General features: G+C 38.9%; 1 protein-coding gene across 13 annotated transcripts in view; it reads right to left on the reverse strand.

The window, feature by feature from the left end:
- The window catches only part of PKP4 (plakophilin 4), a 226,363-nt gene that overhangs the window by 156,541 nt on the left and 49,002 nt on the right, over nucleotides 1-20,820 (reverse strand). Inside the window, exon 2 of one of the 13 annotated variants that reach the window (XM_045575440.1) lies at nucleotides 13,873-13,958. The exons of the other annotated variants lie outside the window; for them this stretch is intronic. The gene's annotated coding sequence lies outside the window, so the exon portion shown is untranslated. The remainder of the gene's footprint in view (nucleotides 1-13,872; nucleotides 13,959-20,820) is intronic. 13 annotated transcript variants of the gene reach the window in all.

A 20,820-nucleotide genomic window follows, 5' to 3' on the forward strand; every position in this document is an offset into this window, starting at 1 on the left:
AAATTGTGAACTTGTTTAATCTCATCTAACTCAGTATCTTACTTACTTGACCTCCCCTCTTTTGGAGGGCTAACTATTAACAATCTGAGGAACATACTTTTAGAAAAATCTCACAATCATTTTAAAACTTTTTATTGATTTCAGAGAGGAAGGGAGAGGGAGAGAGAAATAGAAACATCAATGATGTGAGAGAATCATTGGTCAGCTGTCTCCTGCAGAGTCCACAACCCAGGCATGAACCCTAACCAGGAATGGAACCATGAACCCCTAATTCATACGTCAACACTCAACCACTGAGTCATGCCAGCAATAATCATTATTATTAATAAGCAAAAGTAGCTAAAGAGAGGTATTGTTCTATCCACCATTAAAATTTGGCTCTCCCTGGCTTTACCAATGTCAGCCTATTTTTAAAATGAAAGTACTTTAAAGAAAATGATACAAAAAAATTAAGGTTTTTGAATAAAGATTCCTGCCAACAAAATTAAATTCAAAATTATGCTTTGACTATAAGTTGGGTACCAATTTCGTGGAAAACTTAGTTTCTGAATGAAGGAATAAGTGATTTTCCAGAATATATATATATATATATATACACACATATATATGTATATATGTACCGTATTTTTCGGACCATAAGACACTCCGGACCATAAGACGCACCAGTTTTTGAGAAGGGAAATGAAGAAAAAAAGATTCTGAAACAAATAGTGTCCTAAAATATTTTATGTGCATTAAAACCCAACATCACAGTCATAAACACATGTAATCAACCCTGTAAAGTAAACAGCAGCATTTAGAACCATTTTAGAGCCGGGCAAGCACACAGAGACCACACAGAGCCGGGCAAGTAAAAAAACTTTTTTTTTAAAGTATATGTGTAGGCTATATTTGGACCATAAGACGCAGGGACTTTTTCCCCCCACTTCTGGGGGAAAAAAAGTGCGTCTTATGGTCCGAAAAATACAGTATATGTATATGTGTGTGTGTGTGTGTATATAAATAAAATTGAATTTTTACAGAGAGGGAGAGAAATAGAAAGCTAGAAACATTGATGAGAGACATCGACCAGCTGCCTCCTGCACAACCCCTACCAGAGATGTACCCGCAACCAAGGTACTGTACATGCTCTTGACCGTAATCAAACCTGGGACCTTTCAGTCTGCAGGCCAACGCTCTATCCACTGAGCCAAACTGGTTTCGGCTGTAATTATATTTTTTTCCATGTTCATCTCATGAACATTCATTGAAAATATCCTAGGTGCATATTATGTACTGATGCTTTGGGTGTTGAGATAAACTCCCCATCTGGGGCTCATGTAAGAAATTTGTTTAAAACATGTCCAGTTTAGGACAGATGTTAATCTCTTAAGTGGTGCTTATGGAAAGCAAAATAAAGGAGGAAAGTTAACAGTTTTGAATTGGCGTATCATCAAAACCATTGATGCTAGTCCTATTAAAGTCACTTTTAACAATACTGATTTAATAAATGATGCATCTAATGACTTACAATTTCTTATGTAGCTTTTTAGAGTAAAAGGGAAAATTCTAGATTTAAAAAAATAAAGTAGGTAGATTAATAATGTAAAACAATCTTTTCTTTCTGTCCATGTCTTCAGCAAGCTAAAATTAGAGAAATGATGCTTATCTTTCCATCTCCTTTATTCAGTTTAGATTCTGTATGCTTAAACCATTTTGTTTTCAAAAAGAAACACATTTTCACACTTAACATCTCCAAACAGCTTTTTGAAGAAAGCACAAGAAAAAATATCAGCCTTATAAAGCCTCTAGAATTGTGTTGATGACAGATGGAGCATGCAATGGATGGACTACATTGTACTTTCCTTTTCTGTATACACTGAATATTTTCTGTTCTGTAAACCCCAGCTCTAGGTTCAGTAGGAACAGGGACGATTTTTATCTGGATCGCCACTGTATTCACAGTTCCAATAAAAGTGCCTAAAACATAATAGATGTTCATTAGAGTTTGTTCAATGAAAAAAAGAAACAAACTGAGGGGAAATGACAACAAATCTGTGCTGCCTTTGAAATAACAGTTATATGCCAGGTAGTGTGAAGTTTCGGAGATGCTGAAGGAGCTCATCGTCTAGCAAGAAAGGAATAAAAATAGTGTAAAAATTGCACCAGTAAAGAGGCATAAAACATATCGCAGTTGGAAAGTGGTCAAAGATGAGAGTTACTATAAAGACAGAGAGGTAGAGAACATCTTAATATGTTGCATTCAAAGAAAGCATCCCATATATAAAATTTGGGGTGGGGAGGGTGAGAGGTAAAGGAGGGAGAGAACTTTGGAGATGAGGAGATGAAAGGCTGCCTAATATGATGGTGAAAGTTGAGGCAAAAAATTCAGTGAGTCAGGTACCACTTCCTCTGCGAAGGTGGTAATATGGCCTGGAGATAGAATTGATAATGAGAGGAAAAGAGTAAAAGCTAAATGGTGTCAACTTAGAGTCTAGTAAATATGAAAGGCCTAGAAAGCCTCTATGGGGAAAAGGGCAAATTCATTTAAGAAGACTTCAGAAAGAACCCATCATGCAAAACCCGTAGGAGAAAACAGCTAGGCTATCCTTCACACGCCAAGCCCCCGGGGACACCACAATGACTGCAATCCTAGGAAATCCATCCATCATGTCCAGGTGGTCTGTTACAGGAGACTATGATGATATACTTAGTAGCATGACTCTCCTTGCTTAGATATCCTCACCAGGTACATCCAGATGCAGATGGGAGCTGTTCTCAAAACCCACAGAGACAGGAAACTGGGCGACTCCCAGAAGAAATTTAGAAAATAAAATAAGGAGAATATTGAATATGTGTGGAAATAAACTAAGAGTCAGTAAATGTATTAGTCTAAAAAGTTGTTATAACACCCAGAGCAGAATCAGAATTTGATTGTAAACCATCACAATTCACATCAGAACTAGAGAAGGAACGGTCAGCATGAAGCATAGAAAAAGAAAACCTAGATTCCAGCCCTGTCTGAAGAAGTGGAAAAACTGTCTCTGTAAGATCTTCTGCTGTAAGGGACAGAGACAATCTTGAAATGAAATCTCTTGTGAAACTCTCTATCCTTGATAGGATTCTAGGTTCAACAGTGACCTTGATAACAGAAGGGAAAAGCCTGATTGGCAAACATTTGGTAATTATCCTAATAAAGAAGGAATATGTTGATTGACCATTACACCCTCACAAAGATGGTGCCCACAGCCAATAAGGAGGGAATATGCTAATTGACTGCCATGCCCTCAAAGATGACAGCACCCACGGTCACAAGATGGCAGCACCTAGTCCCCTTAGCCCATCGGGGTGGCAGGTATGGATCATGGCCAGGCCCGGCACCAGGAGGAACTAACTGGCTGCTTCGCATGCGTACCTCCGGAGTCCCCCAGTCCCCTCAGTTCCCCAGCCACACAGGGCCAGCCAGAGGCGCAGGCAAGCCTAGGATGGCAGCTGCCCAGTGACGCCTAAGGCACAGGCAAGCCTCGAATGGTGGCTGCCCAGCCGCCCAAGGCCAGCCCAAGGCACAGGCAAGCCACAGATCATGGCTGCCATGCTGCTCAGGGCTGGCACAAGGTGCAGACAAGTCTTAGACTGTGAGATGAGGGCAGGCTGGGCTGAGGAACCCTCCCTTCCAGTGCATAAATTTTCATGCACTGTGCCTCTACTGAGCTAATAATTAATTAGCAGTCTGGTTTTTGTATCAGTCCTACTTCTTCCAACTGCAAAGATGAGGACAAAGCCAGGGCTGCAGTGACTTCAATGCTCTGTGATGTGATTTTGGGGAGGCCTTGTCTCCATCAGTACTTGTTCTCTCCAGACAACAACCTTGCTGAATGGCCACCCATTCCAATGCAGAATCTTAAGAAATAGTTAACACAAAACTAAGATGAAAAGGTTAGTCACCATGAGTAACACAGTGTATGAGTCACTCTAGAACAGGATGAAACAACTCCGTGCTTAGAGGGCTGGCTGCTAGGAAGGTTTTACAAGCCAACATGCCAGGATTCTCAACCACTGCTGAGCTCATGCACTGTGATGACACCACATGAGTGCTAATCAGATTTAATTCCTCCAAAATTCACTAGTTTATATCAACTTTTGCAGAACCATGCCTTAATTCTGGGGTTATCATTTATGGCTAATAATCTGTTTAAGTTTTTTGCTTTAAAATAACAGTGCATTTAATTATCTAAAATGCAAACAATTCCAAAACTTCTTCAGAATAATATGGTTCAGTATTCCACACATGAATCTGGAAAGCACCTACACAATTACCTCTATTTTGCATATCTTTTAATAAAGGCTGTCCTCATTAAAATTCACAATGTTCCATGTTTCTACTTGGGTCACCCCAAGGTGCAAGTGCATACAGATCCATATAGTATAACAACATAGAATTGTCTTCAAATTTGAATAAGCAAATAGAAAAACCTCTCCAAATAGATGCATCATAACATTTTTAAAAATTAAGACATAATTCATTACTATTGACTTTAGTACTACTCATTTTTATGATTAAATATGCTCTATTCAGGATTCTTTAAAACACTTAATGGGTCTGATTCAGAGTGGGAATCTATTTTGACTAGCTTACATTTACATATGCTCCTATTTCACTTGTAAAATTGAAGTGACATGTCATAACCAGATGAAAGGTAAATACATTGTTTTCTGTATAAAAGTCTGAACAAAAATAAAGTGGCAAGACAGAAATGCTTCACTTTGAAAATGTCTTCCTAACTGGTCTCAGGCTGTCTATATCTGTGTGTGTATCTCTCTCTCTCTCTCTCTCTCTCTCTCTCTCTCTCTCTCTCTCTCTCTCTCTCTCCCCCGCCCCTCTCTCTCATCCTATATAATAAAAGGCCAACTACCATAACAGTGTAATGACCAGAATGACTGATTGACCAGTTGCTATGAGGTGCATTGACCACCTCTCGGTCCCTCCCCCCAGCCCGCAGGCTCCTTTTGCCAGATGGTGAATGGGGAAGCACAGGGAACCTGGGTGGGTGGTGGTGGGGAGGGACTGGGGACTAGCAAGTGAGTGGAAGATGACCCTGATCATAGGCTAGGCCTAGAGACCCTACCCGAACATGATTCTGTGTATTGGGCCTCTAATATAAACAGTCATTGTGTAACTGAACAAATGTTATTCATCAGATAAACAGTACATCTTATTTTTCAGTTACAGCAAATTTACTCATTTTTTCCAAAGAGCAAAACATTTGTTTGGAACACTGGCAATTTTGTTAAGTTGTAGCATTCAAATAAAATTGTGTATCTCAAATTAACCAAAAAGTAGACTTTTGATTGACATAATACAATATGTAGAGAAAATAAAAACCATCAACACTAAAGTCTGTGATGACTGGTTAGGTATTAGAAACTCTAACATGGGTTTTATAGACGGGAATAATCCCTCTTCCCCACATTCCTTTCAGGGCACCTCCCTCAACTCACTTGCTCACAGAGGTCTTCCCTGAATACTTTGTGGTCTTTTGGAAAAACAGAATTGAGAAGAATGGTAGAGAGACCATGAAGGTAGATTAATAGTGTAATGTGCTAGTCTCTAAACTGTGGCCAACAGTAGTTCCCTCTCAGCATAGCCTCCGTATGGTGGTGCCATTTTCATATCTTCGATCAGCTGTTTGAGGCTGGGGAAGTGGAATGGGCCCCTCTGCCACTCCTGCCAGAGCTCAGCCCCAGTCTTGCCACTTCCTGAGCACAGCCACTCGACCTCCTGTCTTTCAACAGGCTCTTTGCCTCCTGCTTCACCTCCTTCCACACACACATGCTGTGTCTCACCCTTAAGAAGGCACTCCTCAGTGTGTTCTGAAATTGCCCTTTTTGGGGGGATGACTCACTCCTCCAGTCCCAACTAATCTAGGTAAAGTCCTAACAATACACAATGTTCATTTTCACCCACTTTTATCGGCTCCTTAAAATATTCTCTCATCTATTTAGACTGAAGTTACTTGAAACCAGAACTCCTGTCTACGTCTGTATTTCCTTTGGCATGTAACACATGTGCTGGGGCATTTCACACAATGCCTGCTGACAGAACTGGTTCTGCTATGCGAGCAGCTGAAAACAGAGACTGGCACTCTACTGCTGCACTGACTAAAAAATGTTTAATATATTAGATGGCTCATAGTCAAAGAACCACTGAGCAAACTGCTTCCCTACAGAAGTCTTTTGTTCAGTCACTGGCACTAAAACTGTCAGAAAGGACCAGATTTCATTCTCAAGCTTCCTAGTTGGGTAACTTGTTTTTCAGGTGAGAGTTTTGACTTTCTTAAAATGAAAATCTTAGGAAAATAACCCCAAGTCAAGGAAGTTACATTCCATTAGCAGAAGGTAACACATCTGTGTTACCATGTGGTCACAATGGTATTTCTAAATTATCAGCTGCAGATCTAGTGTATAACTAAAATGTTGTTGCTTTTAATCAAACCCAATGAATCAGAATTATGATTAGAAAACTGTTATTAGTCTTGATTTTGATAGCATCAAAATATATTGAAACATCGCCTGATCAGATTAAGTGGGCAGGAAAATGAAAGGAATGGGTTATTCCAGTGTTTTTCAACCTTTTTTGGGCAAAGGCACACTTGTTTCATGAAAAAAATCACGAGGCACACCACCATTAGAAAATGTTAAAAAATTTAACTCTGTGCCTATATTGACTATATATAAAGTAATTCTCTTGAATAGGAATCAAATAAACACAAAGAAAGTATTTTATAATTACTTTATTATGAAATATTAAGTAAACAAAATAGTGAAAAATTATAAAATTCTTGTCTTGTCTGCACCTACGGCACACCAGGCAACATCTCGCGGCACACTAGTGTGCCGCGGAACAGCGGTTGAAAAACGCTGGGTTATTCCACTGTTTTAAAAATATATTTTTATTATTGCTAATAAAAAGTATATATTTGTGCCCTTATTTAATGAATAGATCAAAAGCAGCATCCTATGTTTCTAAAATAGTGTGGTAAAATATCTCAAAGATTAACTATGTTTACATCTCTTAAAATTTTGTTTTACTTTTATTTTTTCTTAATGCTTCATTTACTCATAGTTTCAAGATAACTTCATTCTATCAAACAGAATTGGTTACAAATTCATAAGCTATCAGAATCTAAATTGATGTGACATAACTGAATCTCAAAAATAAGTACTTTGAGTTTAAAACATTGTGCCCTATATGCATTTTTGTGTCATTTTAACTGGGAAGGAGGGGGTGTATGGGGTATAAAGAAGGACCTGCCTTTATTAATCTGGACTATCATAAACTATGATTTAAAGTTCACTAATAAGGATATGTTCATATTTCTCTTAGATACCTCAGAGAACTACCTAATGCCCTCTGAAAGGTAGAACACTCAGCAATAAAGTATGGTGTTACGGAGCATAAATAAGTAATGGCTGATAAATATTTAGAGCTCTGGCAATGCAAAGAAAGAGAACACATGTTGGATGACTTTCCACAGCCACGCGGAATCTCTCTGCAATTAAGGTAATAGTGTGAATATAAAATTTTGATGCCCAAGCAGCCTACTAGAATTATAAAGGCTTTGTCAAAAGTACCATCTGTCCACATGGAAGCGTGTACCCTCACAAATAATAACAGTGTTATATATCATTTTTAACATCAGAGGCACCATAATAAATAAGATATTTAATTTAATGTTTGGTGAAGATAATAGAAAAAAAACACTTTTAAAGTTAATTTGCCCATTTTAAAGCTCAACAATTTTCTGCTCTTTCTAAGAGACTACTACTGTGAGAGCATCTGGTTCTATAGTACCTACCTATACATCAATGATAAGCTTTCACAAAACTCATGCAAGAACTGTCAGTGGGAGTTAGCAATTGCCTGGGACAGTAGTCAGCAAACTCATTAGTCAACAGAGCCAAATATCAACAGTACAATTGAAATTTCTTTTGAGAGCCAAACTTTTTAAACTTACAACTTCTTCTAACGCCACTTCTTCAAAATAGACTTGCTCAGGCTGTGGTATTTTGTGGAAGAGCCACACTTAAGGGGCTAAAGAGCCACATGTGGCTCATGAGCCACAGTTTGGTGACGACAGGCCTAGGACAGTGGTCAGCCAACCATCGTTTGTGCGGCTCTTTGACCCCTTGAGTGTCCCAACGCCATTTCTTCAAAATAGACTAGCCCAGGCCGAAAACCAACATTTGTGCATGGGCCACGAAGTTTCAATTGCATTGTACATGCACACCCGCATATGGTATTTTGTGGAAGAGCCACACTCTAGGGGCCAAAGAGCCACGGTTTGCTGACCACTGGTCTCGGAGGTTCAGTAGATTCTAACTTTCCTTCACTGGCATCTTTATTTCTATTTTTACATATTTACATTCTCATGTGGAATGTCTAAAGAATAAAATGTTCTTTTTGCAGAAAATTGGGTGTACCTATTAACGGAGAAAGGCAGCACCCACCCTGTGCTCCAGTATAATAAGCAAAGTGGAAGAAGTCTATTATTGGGGATGGCTCCAGGAAGTTTTCAATAGAGGACAGAGCTCACCATGGAGAGAGTTCTGGGCTCACATTACACTGCAGCATTCAACTGGCAACAGAGATTTAGAGAGTTTGTCCTAGTAATCCACATTCAAGACGGCCAGTCTCTGGACCCCGAGCCCCAAGCATCACTTTCTTACCAATTTCTTGACAATATATTTCCTCTGCTCTTTTGATTTCTGTGAGAGAAACCAAATAAGTTTGAGGAAGAACATCAATGTTAACTTCAATAACCTGACAGTCACAAAAGAACTGAAAAATACTGAACAAACCAAGAAGCCAAAAGCCTGGTCCTCTGTCAAGACCTGCAATTCATTCACCCCAAAAGGGGAGTTTTTTTCAAATGACACGATTTAAGCAAGGGACCAAGCTGAGAGAGTGTCAGATGAAACACATCTGAGTTAGCTGGGATAGTCTCATGTTGCCATAGCTGAGTCCCAGTTTCACAGTCTGATCTTCACCACTGTGATATTTAAACCAGCTGGTTTTCAATTTACTTTCAACTAACAGCTGCCATGAGCAGCTACTGAAATTACATCACAACAAAGCCCCTCCTATTAACAGCCTAAACTCATCTTCATGCCTTCACAGTAGCCAGTCACAGATAAAATACTGAGAAACACACAGATCTCTCTCAGACTTGAACTCGTGGATTCTGATTCAGTAAGGAATATAGCATCAATCATTTATAGTATGTATTGGTATTTATGATACAAAAGGATCTATATGCAGCACTGCAAAATAAAATATGTGGATTGTGATAAATGAATGATGTGTAGGATATGAAAACATTCGAGTGCTGGACATGTTACCACGGCCTTCAAAGCAAAAAAGAAAAAAGAATAAAACTGTCTATGGCTGGATGGAACAGGCTTTATGTTGCCCAGGGAAGCCACTCAATTCCATACTGCTATTAATGAGACAGTATGTGACAACACCTCACAAGAATATGTCCTCTTGCCAAAACCGGTTTGGCTCAGTGGATAGAGCGTCCGTCTGCGGACTGAAGGGTCCCGGATTCGATTCCGGTCAAGGGCATGCACCTTGGTTGCAGACACATCCCCAGTAGGGGGTGTGCAAGAGGCAGCTGATCAATGATTCTCTCATTGATGTTTCTAACTCTCTCTTTCTCTCTTCCTTTCTGTAAAAAAAAAAAAAAAAAAAAAAAAAATCAATAAAATATATTATATATAAAAAAAAGAATATATCCTCTAAAGATAATATAACCTTGAAGAATGATCAGAAACTAAATATGGTACTGGTAGCAAACTTAGTCATTATTTTATTAAACATCTTTGATTTTTCTTCCCTAGTCAAAAATAAAATATTTTAACCAGCGTTGGCTGGCCCACCCATCCTAAAAGTATACAAATTACATCTATAGAAACTTCTTGGCAACATTTCATATCAGCACTTCGGTCAGAGGAAATCAGGAAAAGGTCTACTTTAGTGTTCCTTTTCTATTCTCTTCAGAGATTTAGAATGTTGCAATTCATAAAGTTTTACTAAAATTTTAAAAATAGTCAAGTAAAAATTGTGAAGAAATAATGATGTAGATTCTTGAGATTTCAAAAATAATAAAACAAATAGCATTAAATATAGAAGCTAAGGAAGCCCTCATACCAAATACAAGATTAGTCAAGAAGCACTTGTGTCAGAAACGCCTGAGGTCACCAACACATGCTAAACATTTTTGTGGCTAGATTATGTGGTAACAACATATACTTGAGGACTAATAAAAACAATACTGTCACAGAACTCTAGAAATTGAAGGACCTTGAAGCTCATCTAAAGCGCTTTTCCAAATCCATTACAATTATTTTCTTAACCCTCTTTTTCTAAATAAATAGAGAGTAACACCAATCCATAAAAAAATAAAAGCAGGAGCTATTGCTCCTGGACTTTGTTCAATCTCCTCAGCCACAGCAGCCTGGAAGCTCCCTGAGGAAGATTATTTAACATCAAGCATCACACAATAGAGGTCTGGAGGCTCTGAGCCAGGACACAACTTGCCCAATCTTGCTAATGGGTCTGCTGGTTTTCAAAGTAGGCTTCTTTCTCCCCCCTACCCCCCAATCACCATTTGTCCCCTTTATGCTCTCTTCCACTCCCCACACCCAACACAATCACCACACTTTTGTCATGTCCATGAGTTCTCTTTTTTTCTCAATACCTTCATACACCTCCTACCACCAGAGCTGTTTGCCTGCTCTCTATCTATGTATCTGTCTCTATTTTACTTGGTGATTTCACTCATATGTGGAATTTAGTGAACAAACTGAACTACCAAAGCTGGGTTCTTTCTATTGCAGCACACAACCAAAGCAACAGAATCCTAAAACAAATTTGGTTAGAATTCAATAATAAAGAACTGGAAATTTCTGTGGATTTGTAAGAGTAATATCTAACTTGCCATACACTTATATTCCAGATTAGCTAAGTTTTAAAAAATGTATATTTAGAAGATCATAAAATCAGTTTAAATTATGAACCCAAATCATCCCCAAAGTGCTAATATGAAGTTTTTAAAGTTAATACTAACTGTTCCAGTAAATAATTAAGTATTAATAAAAAGTAAGAGAAAAGTGAAGGCTTAATTTTATGTTTAACTTGTCTCCCACTCTTTCTAGTAGAAAGGCTAAATTATCAGTGAGGTATTAAAATAAATTATCAGTGAGATAACCGTATGTCTGGAAGAGAAGCACAAGAAGCAAAGAAAAAAAAGTTGTTTAACTAGATAACACAGATATTCAAAGTCAGATCAGTTAAATTTTTAAGGAGTAGCTCCATTATTAGCCTGGGGGGAAAATGGGCAACTAGTACATTCATTTGCTCAACCCAACATGTACTGAGTGCCCACTATGTATCAGGGACTTATATTGTAGAAACCTATTTGTATTTTGTTTCTAACACAGATGCAAAGTTAATAGTATAATAGTCATTGCAATGCTCCATTTACCACCTCTTGAATTATTTGTTAAAATATATTTTGTTGATTTTTTTTTTTTTTTACAGAGAGGAAGGGAGAGGGATAGAGTCAGAAACACTGATCAGCTGCCTACTGCACACCTCCTACTGGAGATGTGCCCACAACCAAGGTACATGCCTTGACCGGAATCGAACCTGGGACCCTTCAGTCCGCAGGCCAACATTCTATCCACTGAGCCAAATCAGTCAGCACATGTGTCAAACACAAGGCCCGCGGGCCAAATCCGTCCCGCCAGGCCTTGCAATGTGGCTCACACCGCGCTGTCATCACTGCACTCCGCTGCGTTTCCATCACAATGACAGTTTATGACTGTTCAGTAAACCATTCGGCCCGCGATTTAGGCTGGATTTTAGATTTTGGCCCCTTCTCTGATTGAGTTCGACACCCCTAAGTTAGGGCGAATTATTTTTTTTTAATTAGTAAATGTACATTTGGTCATTTACCAAGTAATACCATCATACTGTCAAAACTATATATGGTACATTTAAATCAAAATAAGTAAAATGCAACATCCTGAGAACAGCAAGAAAGGGAATATGGCTAAAAGGCAGCTTGAATATAACTGTGATCATAAAAGAGCTATGACAAACCTTTCTTATCTTTTCTATGTTCTATTGTATCTTGAACTCATTATATTTGAAAATCATAAAAACAAAACACTATTTACTAGAATCCTAACCAGTGGTCCTAAGAGTACGATACAGTAGAATCAGCAACACCACAGACCTACTGAGCCAGAGATGCTGGGGGCGGGCACAGTGATCTGCTTTCCACACTATACAACCCCCCTCCAGGTGATTCCCAGACACACTAAAGGTTGAGAATCATTCTCCCAAAATAACATATCAGAAGTAATATAATAAAACAAAGTGCTTCCTAACTACATTCACAAAGATTGCCTTATATTTATAGAAAATTTTGTAATAAATTTGTTAAAGATCATAATTTCTTCTTAACTATAGGAATAATGCTTTAAGACTGTCAGTAATTAATTTTAAAATGTCATTTTTTGGCTTGTGATTAAAAACAGTTATAAGCTTTGAACAGCTGCTAAAATTTCCATTTAAAAAATAGGAGGCATTAAAATACTTTGGACTGTCCAAATTTTAACAGAACATTTCAGTGAGAAACATAAAAATCTTAAGTTTCAAAAGCACATATTAAAAAATTATAAGTGCATCTTCATGAAGTAAATATGATTTGATAAAAGATTACTTTACATATGAGAATATAATGTCACTTTACAGAAATTTATAAAACTACTTGCAGGGCTTACTTTTTTTTTTTTTTTTAATGTTTTTTAAATTGATTTTTAGAGAGGAAGGGCGAGGGAGACAGAGAAATATTGATCAACTACCTCTTGCAAACCCCTACTGAGGATCGGCCTGCAACCTGGGCATGAGCCCTGACTGAGAATTGAGCCAGCGACCTTTTGGTGTATGGAATGATGCCTAACCAAGTGAGTGAGCCACACCAACCAGGACCCCTGAAGGGCCCGCTTTTAGTTCCAAGTTCTTTTCACTGGCCATTAAAATGTTTATTTATAACCTATCCCAATATTTTTGAATCCTAGGAGGATGAAATTAGAGGTAAAAGGAGCTAAAGTGTAACAGTCAGCTACAAATTAAACATGAAACAAAAATTAAAGCACTGAAATTCCTTTCACCATATATTCTATATGAGTTGACATGCATCTATGAAATATCAGAAGCATAGCAAGTATAGTTCACAACTTGCATACTGATTATATCATATGACAAATGTTGCTTTTCTAATTCCTTCACATGTATTGGCTCAAAGTTTTAATTAGATCGAAAAATTCCTATGAGCAAGCAGAGGTCAAACTGGATTTAGGTAAAACAGATGTGAATAGCAAAACTAAGAGAAATATAAAATAGGCCTCAAGTCTTTAACACTTTTTACCAAGAATTACCATGGCATTCTCAAAATATATAAATAGAAGACCACTGAGCAGAAAGTCTCAAGGATTTGTGCCAAAAGTTTATTTTAAAACAGAGAGCGCTTACTATTCTTTGCTTTTATGAATGTCTACTTTTATTGTTCCCCAAACCTCCTCTAACACACTGTGGAGGCTGTACCACAGGTAAACAAACTTTCTGTATCACCGTCAGCACCTATTAGCATGTGAGATTAACACAACTCTGTGGACCACCTATTGCCTCCCACTGCACCAAGTGCGTTTTGGTATTTCTCTAAAGGGTGCCAGGGTTATGTTTGAAAGAGTAGCTAGGCTAAGGGACTGGAGAGAAGTCTGGTGGAGGTAGAAGTCCAGCCAAAAGCAATGGCAGTGACTCACCTGGAAGGTGAGGTGAGTAGGAAGAATGAAGAGTGCTGATGTTGAGAGGTGATGAGAAGACACTTCAACTGCAGACCAGATGGAACCTGGAGACAGGTAAGATGTCAAGGAAAGAACAGAGGCAGGAATTGAAGGCGAGGCATTCTGTCACAGAATTTTAAAGCTCAAAGGGATTTGAGCGACAAATTAAACTATGGCTTTCAGCATAGAGCAGTAGGTTGAGGATGACAGCTAGCATCTCTGAAAGCTCTTTGGGGGAATCCCCACACAAGGATTAGGAAGATACATCAATCTCAGAAGAGACTAGAACCAGAGTTCTTATGAACTCTAAGCTATAAAGGCAGCAAGCTGGGTTTTAATGACCTGGAGATCACAAATGAGTGGTCCAGTACCTTCTCTCCAGAAACCACCAAGATACCTGGTAAAGTTTCCATCATCAGTCAACATGGATTATCAAGGGTCCTAAAATATGATTGCTCTTATGTACTCCCTAAGACCTTGAAGCTTGTGTAATCTTTTAAATGGATGGTCAATTCTTCATCGTGAATGTATTAATAGTTAAATAAAGTGAAATATAAATGGCTCCTATTTTATGCTATTTTATTTCACTAATTGCTTTCAGCTTTCAGAAAAACCTCAGTGAGACTGTAAGCAGGATTAAATGTATATTTTACAGGACTATAGCTTTACAAATATTTTCTAGAACCTGACTAATGCCAACAATATGCTCCTGAAATGCATATTTTGGAAAGCCCAAGTGATTCTATAAGTGATCTTGTAGCCTTAAAGATACTAAAGATTGAAAAGCGGAAAGATCAAGGTCATAATCCGCATTAGTCAAGAAAACCTTACCTAGCAGATGCTGTCCTTGTGTGAGAAGATAGCATGAAAATGAATCAAAGCCAACACAATTTGGAGATTGAAATAATAATCAGGCACCTTTTAATAAAGCTAATGAAACTCGGTTCTGCCTTCACTGACTTAAATCTGCCTCTTTGACAGAACATCTAACATCAGAGGGCAAGACAGGAATGGCAAGTCCTGGAGCACAGCTAGTTCACCGATGGAGGCACATTCACTGCATTAGCTGAGTTGGCTGGACACGTGCTGCAGAAGGATGTCAGCAGGATATGCAAGCAGCTGCTGCATGAGAACCTCAAGCGGGGACACTGTAGGGGCACAAGGGAGGAATCTGTGAAGATGCACTAAGCACAGCTCTGAATCCTGCGGCCTCTGTGGAATGCTGAGAAACAGAAGCACATAAACCAACCTGGCATATAGCAATCAGAAATAAAGCAATCCATTTTAAGTAATACACTGGATACCCAGGAAGGCCAAATAGGAAGAGGTGCGTGGCAACAATAAACATACGGGTTTTATTGTTTTAAGTGAAAGTTTTCATTGGTGATGTTAGCCTTTTTTGGTTACACATCTCAGAAGTGAAGTAGCCCACTTGAGGGCCGAGCTCAGGAGGCCCTGGTACTAGCAGAGCAGCCAGGGAACCGGCCCCAGGGGATAGTGCTGGCAGATGACTATGAGCTAGGACTCCCTTGGGGAGTTTGGAGGATGCTTGCTGTCCCTGCCAAGTTCAACCTAAAACCCATCTCTGCCCAGGTCTAGCAGCTATTATAAATATTCCTAGCTTCTCAGTCTCTAACAAAACAACTCTACCAAATGGCTCTTAACGTACAGGTAGCCTCAAGCAGCAGAGGAAAAGCAAGGAGGGTGGGCATTGAGATTTGGCCTCTGTCATAACCCTCTGGTGTCCATCTGTCCAAAACAGAGCTGCTGACAAGAATGATGAGATAGCTCTTAAGGAGTGATTGTCATAGCTGCTCAAAATACAAATAAATACCTTCCCATTGGTCCATGCCCTCTCCTAGGTCCCTACATCTCTCTGAATTTCTTTCGCTCTAATATTGGAGTCTAAAATGTTCTCCTAGAGCCGTGGTCAGCAAACTGCAGCTCGCGAGCCACATGCAGCTCTTTGGCCACTTCAGTATGGCTCTTCCACAGAATACCATGGCCTGGGTGAGTCTATTTTGAAGAAATGGTGTTAGAAGAAGTTAAGTTTAAAAAATATGCCGAAACTGGTTTGGCTCAATGGATAGAGCGTCGGCTTGGGGACTGAAGGGTTCCGGGTTCGATTCCGGTCAAGGGCATGTACCTTGGTTGCGGGCATATCCCCGGTGGGGGGTGTGCAAGAGGCAGCTGATCGATAGCTCTCTCTTATCGATGTTTCTAACTCTCTATCTCTCTCCCTTCCTCTCTGTACAAAATCAATAAAATATATATATATTTTTTTTAAATTTTGTCTCTCGCAGAAACCGGTTTGGCTCATCAGTCTGTGGACTTAAGGGTCCCAGGTTCAATTCTGGTCAAGGGCATGTACATTGGTTGCAGGCACATCCCTGGTGGAGGGTGTACAGGAGGCAGCTGGTTGATGTTTCTCTCTCATTGATGTTTCTAGTTCTCTATCCCTGTCCCTTCCTCTCTGTAAAAAAATCAATAAAATATACTACATTTTTAAATTTGGCTCTCAAAAAAAGTTTCAATTGTTGTACTGTTGATAATTCGGCTCTGTTGACTAATGAGTTTGCTGACCATTGTCCTAGAGAAACCTTTTCTAATTAACAGAAGAATGAAAATCACTTCTTACAGTGGTCAACCCTTACAACTTCTTTATCAATACACAAACTTCCACAGCCTATTGAAAATAGAAAGAAAAAAATATACTTAACACACAAAATTGATTTATAGATATCACAAAGTATGAAAAGGTAGGAATGTCTACATTCTACCTCTATTACAAGAAGAATGAATATCTTTCCCCGCTTACAAACAGAACATAATTGTTACCAAAAAATCCTCATAAAATTGGTTAAACCACAAAATAATACTTTTATTATAACTGGTCAAAGATTAGTTTTTATTACCATTACTTCCTACAGTTTTATAAATATTAACAAAATATAAAACGCCTTTTGCAGAGGAAAAAACAAAGATAAGTGGGAATATTAAAAATCAAGTTCTCCGAATCCATTTATTGATTTATGTGTGGGGCAACATGCCTAGTACCATGTAGAACAGAACAATGAATCAGAAGCTAATGCTGATTAGAAAGAATAATATGACATATGGCCATAAACACACTGTTAAAAAGCACTTGAGGTAATTAAAGGTGGCATAAATGTGGGAAATGGTGTGTACATGCACATGTGTGCAGGAGGAAGGGGGCTGCTGGAGATCACGAACACCTTGGTGAAAGAAATAACTGAGCAGGGCCCTGAAGAGTACAAAGTCCTAGTCCAAGAGTAAAGAAGTGGGAAGAAGATTCGAGGCAGAGTGAAGAACACAATCAGCAAGAATGAATAGAGATGATTATCATTCTGGTTTGGGTGAATAGCAGAGACCTGAAGGGGGATAATGGTTAATCCTGAGAAATGCAAGGATGCCTGGACTCTCAAGTTAGACCAAGAAGTTTGACCCTGTATGATGTCTGACGGGCATCAAGGCTCCAAAGGAAATATCTGACTGGGAGAATGACAACATCACCTCTGTTTCAGGAAGACCTCGCTAGCTATACCATGTTAGGCTGACTAGAGAAAAGAGGGGTCCGGAGCCCTTTCTTGGAGCTTATCCCAAAAGTTCAGTAGCAGAAAAAATGGAAATGGGAATTGAACTGAGACTGTAGTTTTCAGAAATAAGTCAAACAAATAGGTCAATAAGACCTGATAAAGGACTAGACACAGGGACAGGGGAAGAAGACAAATCAAAGGTGGGTTAAGGTTTTGTCTGATATCAGAATGAAACTAGGAAGACCAAGAGGAAGGTCAATGCTAGGCGCTGTTTGGACACACCAGGTTTCAGGTCTGGTAGTTCACTTGGATGGAGAAGGCCATCAGAAAAAAACCTAATCTGGAATCAGCTTCACTGCTACAGGCTGCTTTTGTTTGGCCAAGGTTCTGGTCCCAAAGGGGCAAGAGCAGTTCACAGTCAAGGGTGCCCTGGGACAATATAGGAAAAGCTATGTAATCTCATGCATGCTGTCAAGAACTCCATGATTCAAGTGAGCCATGGACTTGGACTTGGAGGTACTTTCATGAAAAAAAATGGAGACTATTACCATCTGCAGGATTATGTTTTTCCATGGCATTGCTGTTTGGTTGAATAAGAACTGCATTTTCTGTTGCTCAGGGAAACAAAATATCTATAAATAGAGGGGGTTTTTTTGTGTGCTTTTTCTCTATAGAATTCAGGCTTTAATGAGGATGCATTATCTTTATTTTATTTATTTATTTATCTTGCTATTATGCATGTTTACCAAGAATAAAAACATATTTGTAAGGCAAAAATGAGCATTTTGCATGATTAGTAATATTCCTTGGCTGGTATAATCAACAAGGTTGTCATTACTGGCAGTAGAGATGATTGCTTTCTCTGCAGAAGCAACTGAGCTGACTGGGGCTGGCACACTGGCCACTGTGCTATGGATGCAGGCCCTGCACTGCAGTTAGGGCATTCTCTTCCTGTAGTAGCAAGAGAAATGATGGAGTGCTAAAAATAGAGTAATTAGGAAGCAAACATGTAAGATTAGTGTACACTGATTATTCATGAATGTAAAATATACTGTTACTGTACATACTGTCCATAAAAAATGCCAGCAACTTACTACTGAGGATGACTACTTTCTATAGCATTAGTACAGTAATTGGAATTTTCTTACATTTCTGGGAGATTACCTCCTCGCTTTCTAACAACTGGCATTACTGTGCATAATAACATAATTAAAAATTGCAAATTCAAGTCTGGAGAGGTGACACTTTGTTCAATTCATGCATCCTACTTTCTAACTCCCAATCTCGATTGTCTTTGTGCTCCAACATCCTTCATTTTATTCAAGAAGTCTGAGAAAAATCTATAGGTAAGGGCATTCTTTTAATTAGGTCTAAGTATTAGCAATTTTCCCCCCAGAAATAACTGACCTCCTTTCTAACCAAGTGGATGAAGAATAAGCACTAAGACAATGGCATGATTTATAACACAGTGTCAGGAAGACAGACCACTGAGCTTTTCAAACTGCAGTAACGTCAGTGGTGCTCTGCTCTGCCACCAACACAAATACAAATTTTCCTCCAGACCAGTGGACACACGCCCAATTATCCTTCTGGATTATCAGAACACTGACCTCTGATCTTCTAACCTAAATGCAGACACGTGTTAAATGTTAGCTGGCCAAAACTCAGTAGTGTTACCATTTCTCTAGAGCTAGAGACACAACTGGGTCAAAGAAACTAAGTGCTCCTAAGAATAAGCTAGGAAATGGAGCAAGGTGGGTCAACGCATGCCTCACTGACAGAGGTGCGGGATAGGGCAGGTTGCTCACCAGGAAGGGTATATCGTGGAGGCCCCATCGGAACACCACCCGCTTAGATCTGTGGCTGTACAGCGTCAGGCAATATATGCATCTACAGTGCTCAGGGAAGGCAGTCCATTTTTTAATTTAAAAAATAAGCCCAAGCCCATTTAGTCTTATGTATCTAAAATCAAGTTTCATCAGCTTCCCCATTAACTACCATACTAAATAAATTTCTCAAGCATGTGGAAAATCTAAAGTAATTGCTATTTTGGGGCCTTACACAGCCTCTTTCTTTATTTTTTTTTAATTTAAAATATTTATTGTTGAAAGTATTCCATATGTCTCCTTTCCCCCAGCTGACCTCTCCCAGCCCTGCCCGCTCCTGCCTCCTAAGCACAGGTCCTCACCACCCCCTACTTACTGTTAGTGTTATGGTTATGCTTATATGCATGCATACAAGTCCTTTAGTTGATCTCTTACCATACCCCCCTCCCATTCACCCCTGCCTTACTGTTCTTACTGTATATACTTCTACACTTATTTTGAATACAGGAGCACAGAATGGTGTACTCTCCCAATGGATAATCCCTGAGTAAGGGGGGCTCACTCTTTAGTGGCCACAGGCTGTGTGATGTTAGCATCTCCAGCTGTGCTGTAGAGACGGTGTCTGGTCAAGAGCAACTGGATCCCCCAATCTTCCACCTCTGGAGAAAAATACTCACAACCCTATCTGAACAAGAGGAGCAGAAGTGTGTATAAGAGCAAAACAGAGCACAGTAAGTTTGAGAGCAGCCTAAGACTGCCCTACCAACTTATCTCCATGGTATAACACTGCAGGATCCCCAGATATTAGAAGAAAGAAGATTATGTGGCCAACATCAGAATAATAAACTGGGTCCCCAATGATTATAACCACTAGAGGAATGCTGAAAAGAAAAATTAAGCCCAAGAAACAAAATTATTTTTCACAACACAGTTAACATTTTTGGAACACTATGTAAAACTAGTAACATGATAAAGTGTTAACAGTTCCAAAGTATTTCAACAAAAATTCTGAAACAAAGTACCAAAAACAGAGTCCATTATGAGAATGTAGTGAAAACTGTAAAAATACTTTTTATGTCTGGAACATTTTTTTTTTCCCCCATTTCAAATCACCTTACAACTTCTAACTTAATATTCGCATTCATTTAAAAACGTGTGGAAAGCTGCACAATTCAGAATCCCCCAATTGCCCATCCTCACATTGCCTTTGAGGCAAGCATCCATTCATAACACCCGGGCTTTTCCCCTTGCCCTATTATCCTTTCCCCATTCCCATTCTGCTATATCCATTAAGTTTATATTAATAAAAAATCAGATAACTCTTTGAGTTCCACCCCATGTTTATGTTTGTTGATTTGTTTTAGATTTTTGTCTTTTTTACTATACACTAAGAAACCAATGTTTACTAGGATTTAAAAAAATTGAACCAATATTTAAAATATGAAGTCTGGCCTGCATCTCATCTTTGAAAAGTTAATGCTGTAAGAGCAACATCAGCAACTATCTTATTAAAATACTAGAGGCCCATGCATGGATTCATGCAC

This window comes from Pipistrellus kuhlii, unplaced genomic scaffold, assembly GCF_014108245.1.
Source record: "Pipistrellus kuhlii isolate mPipKuh1 unplaced genomic scaffold, mPipKuh1.p scaffold_m20_p_7, whole genome shotgun sequence".
Lineage (NCBI taxonomy): Eukaryota > Metazoa > Chordata > Mammalia > Chiroptera > Vespertilionidae > Pipistrellus > Pipistrellus kuhlii.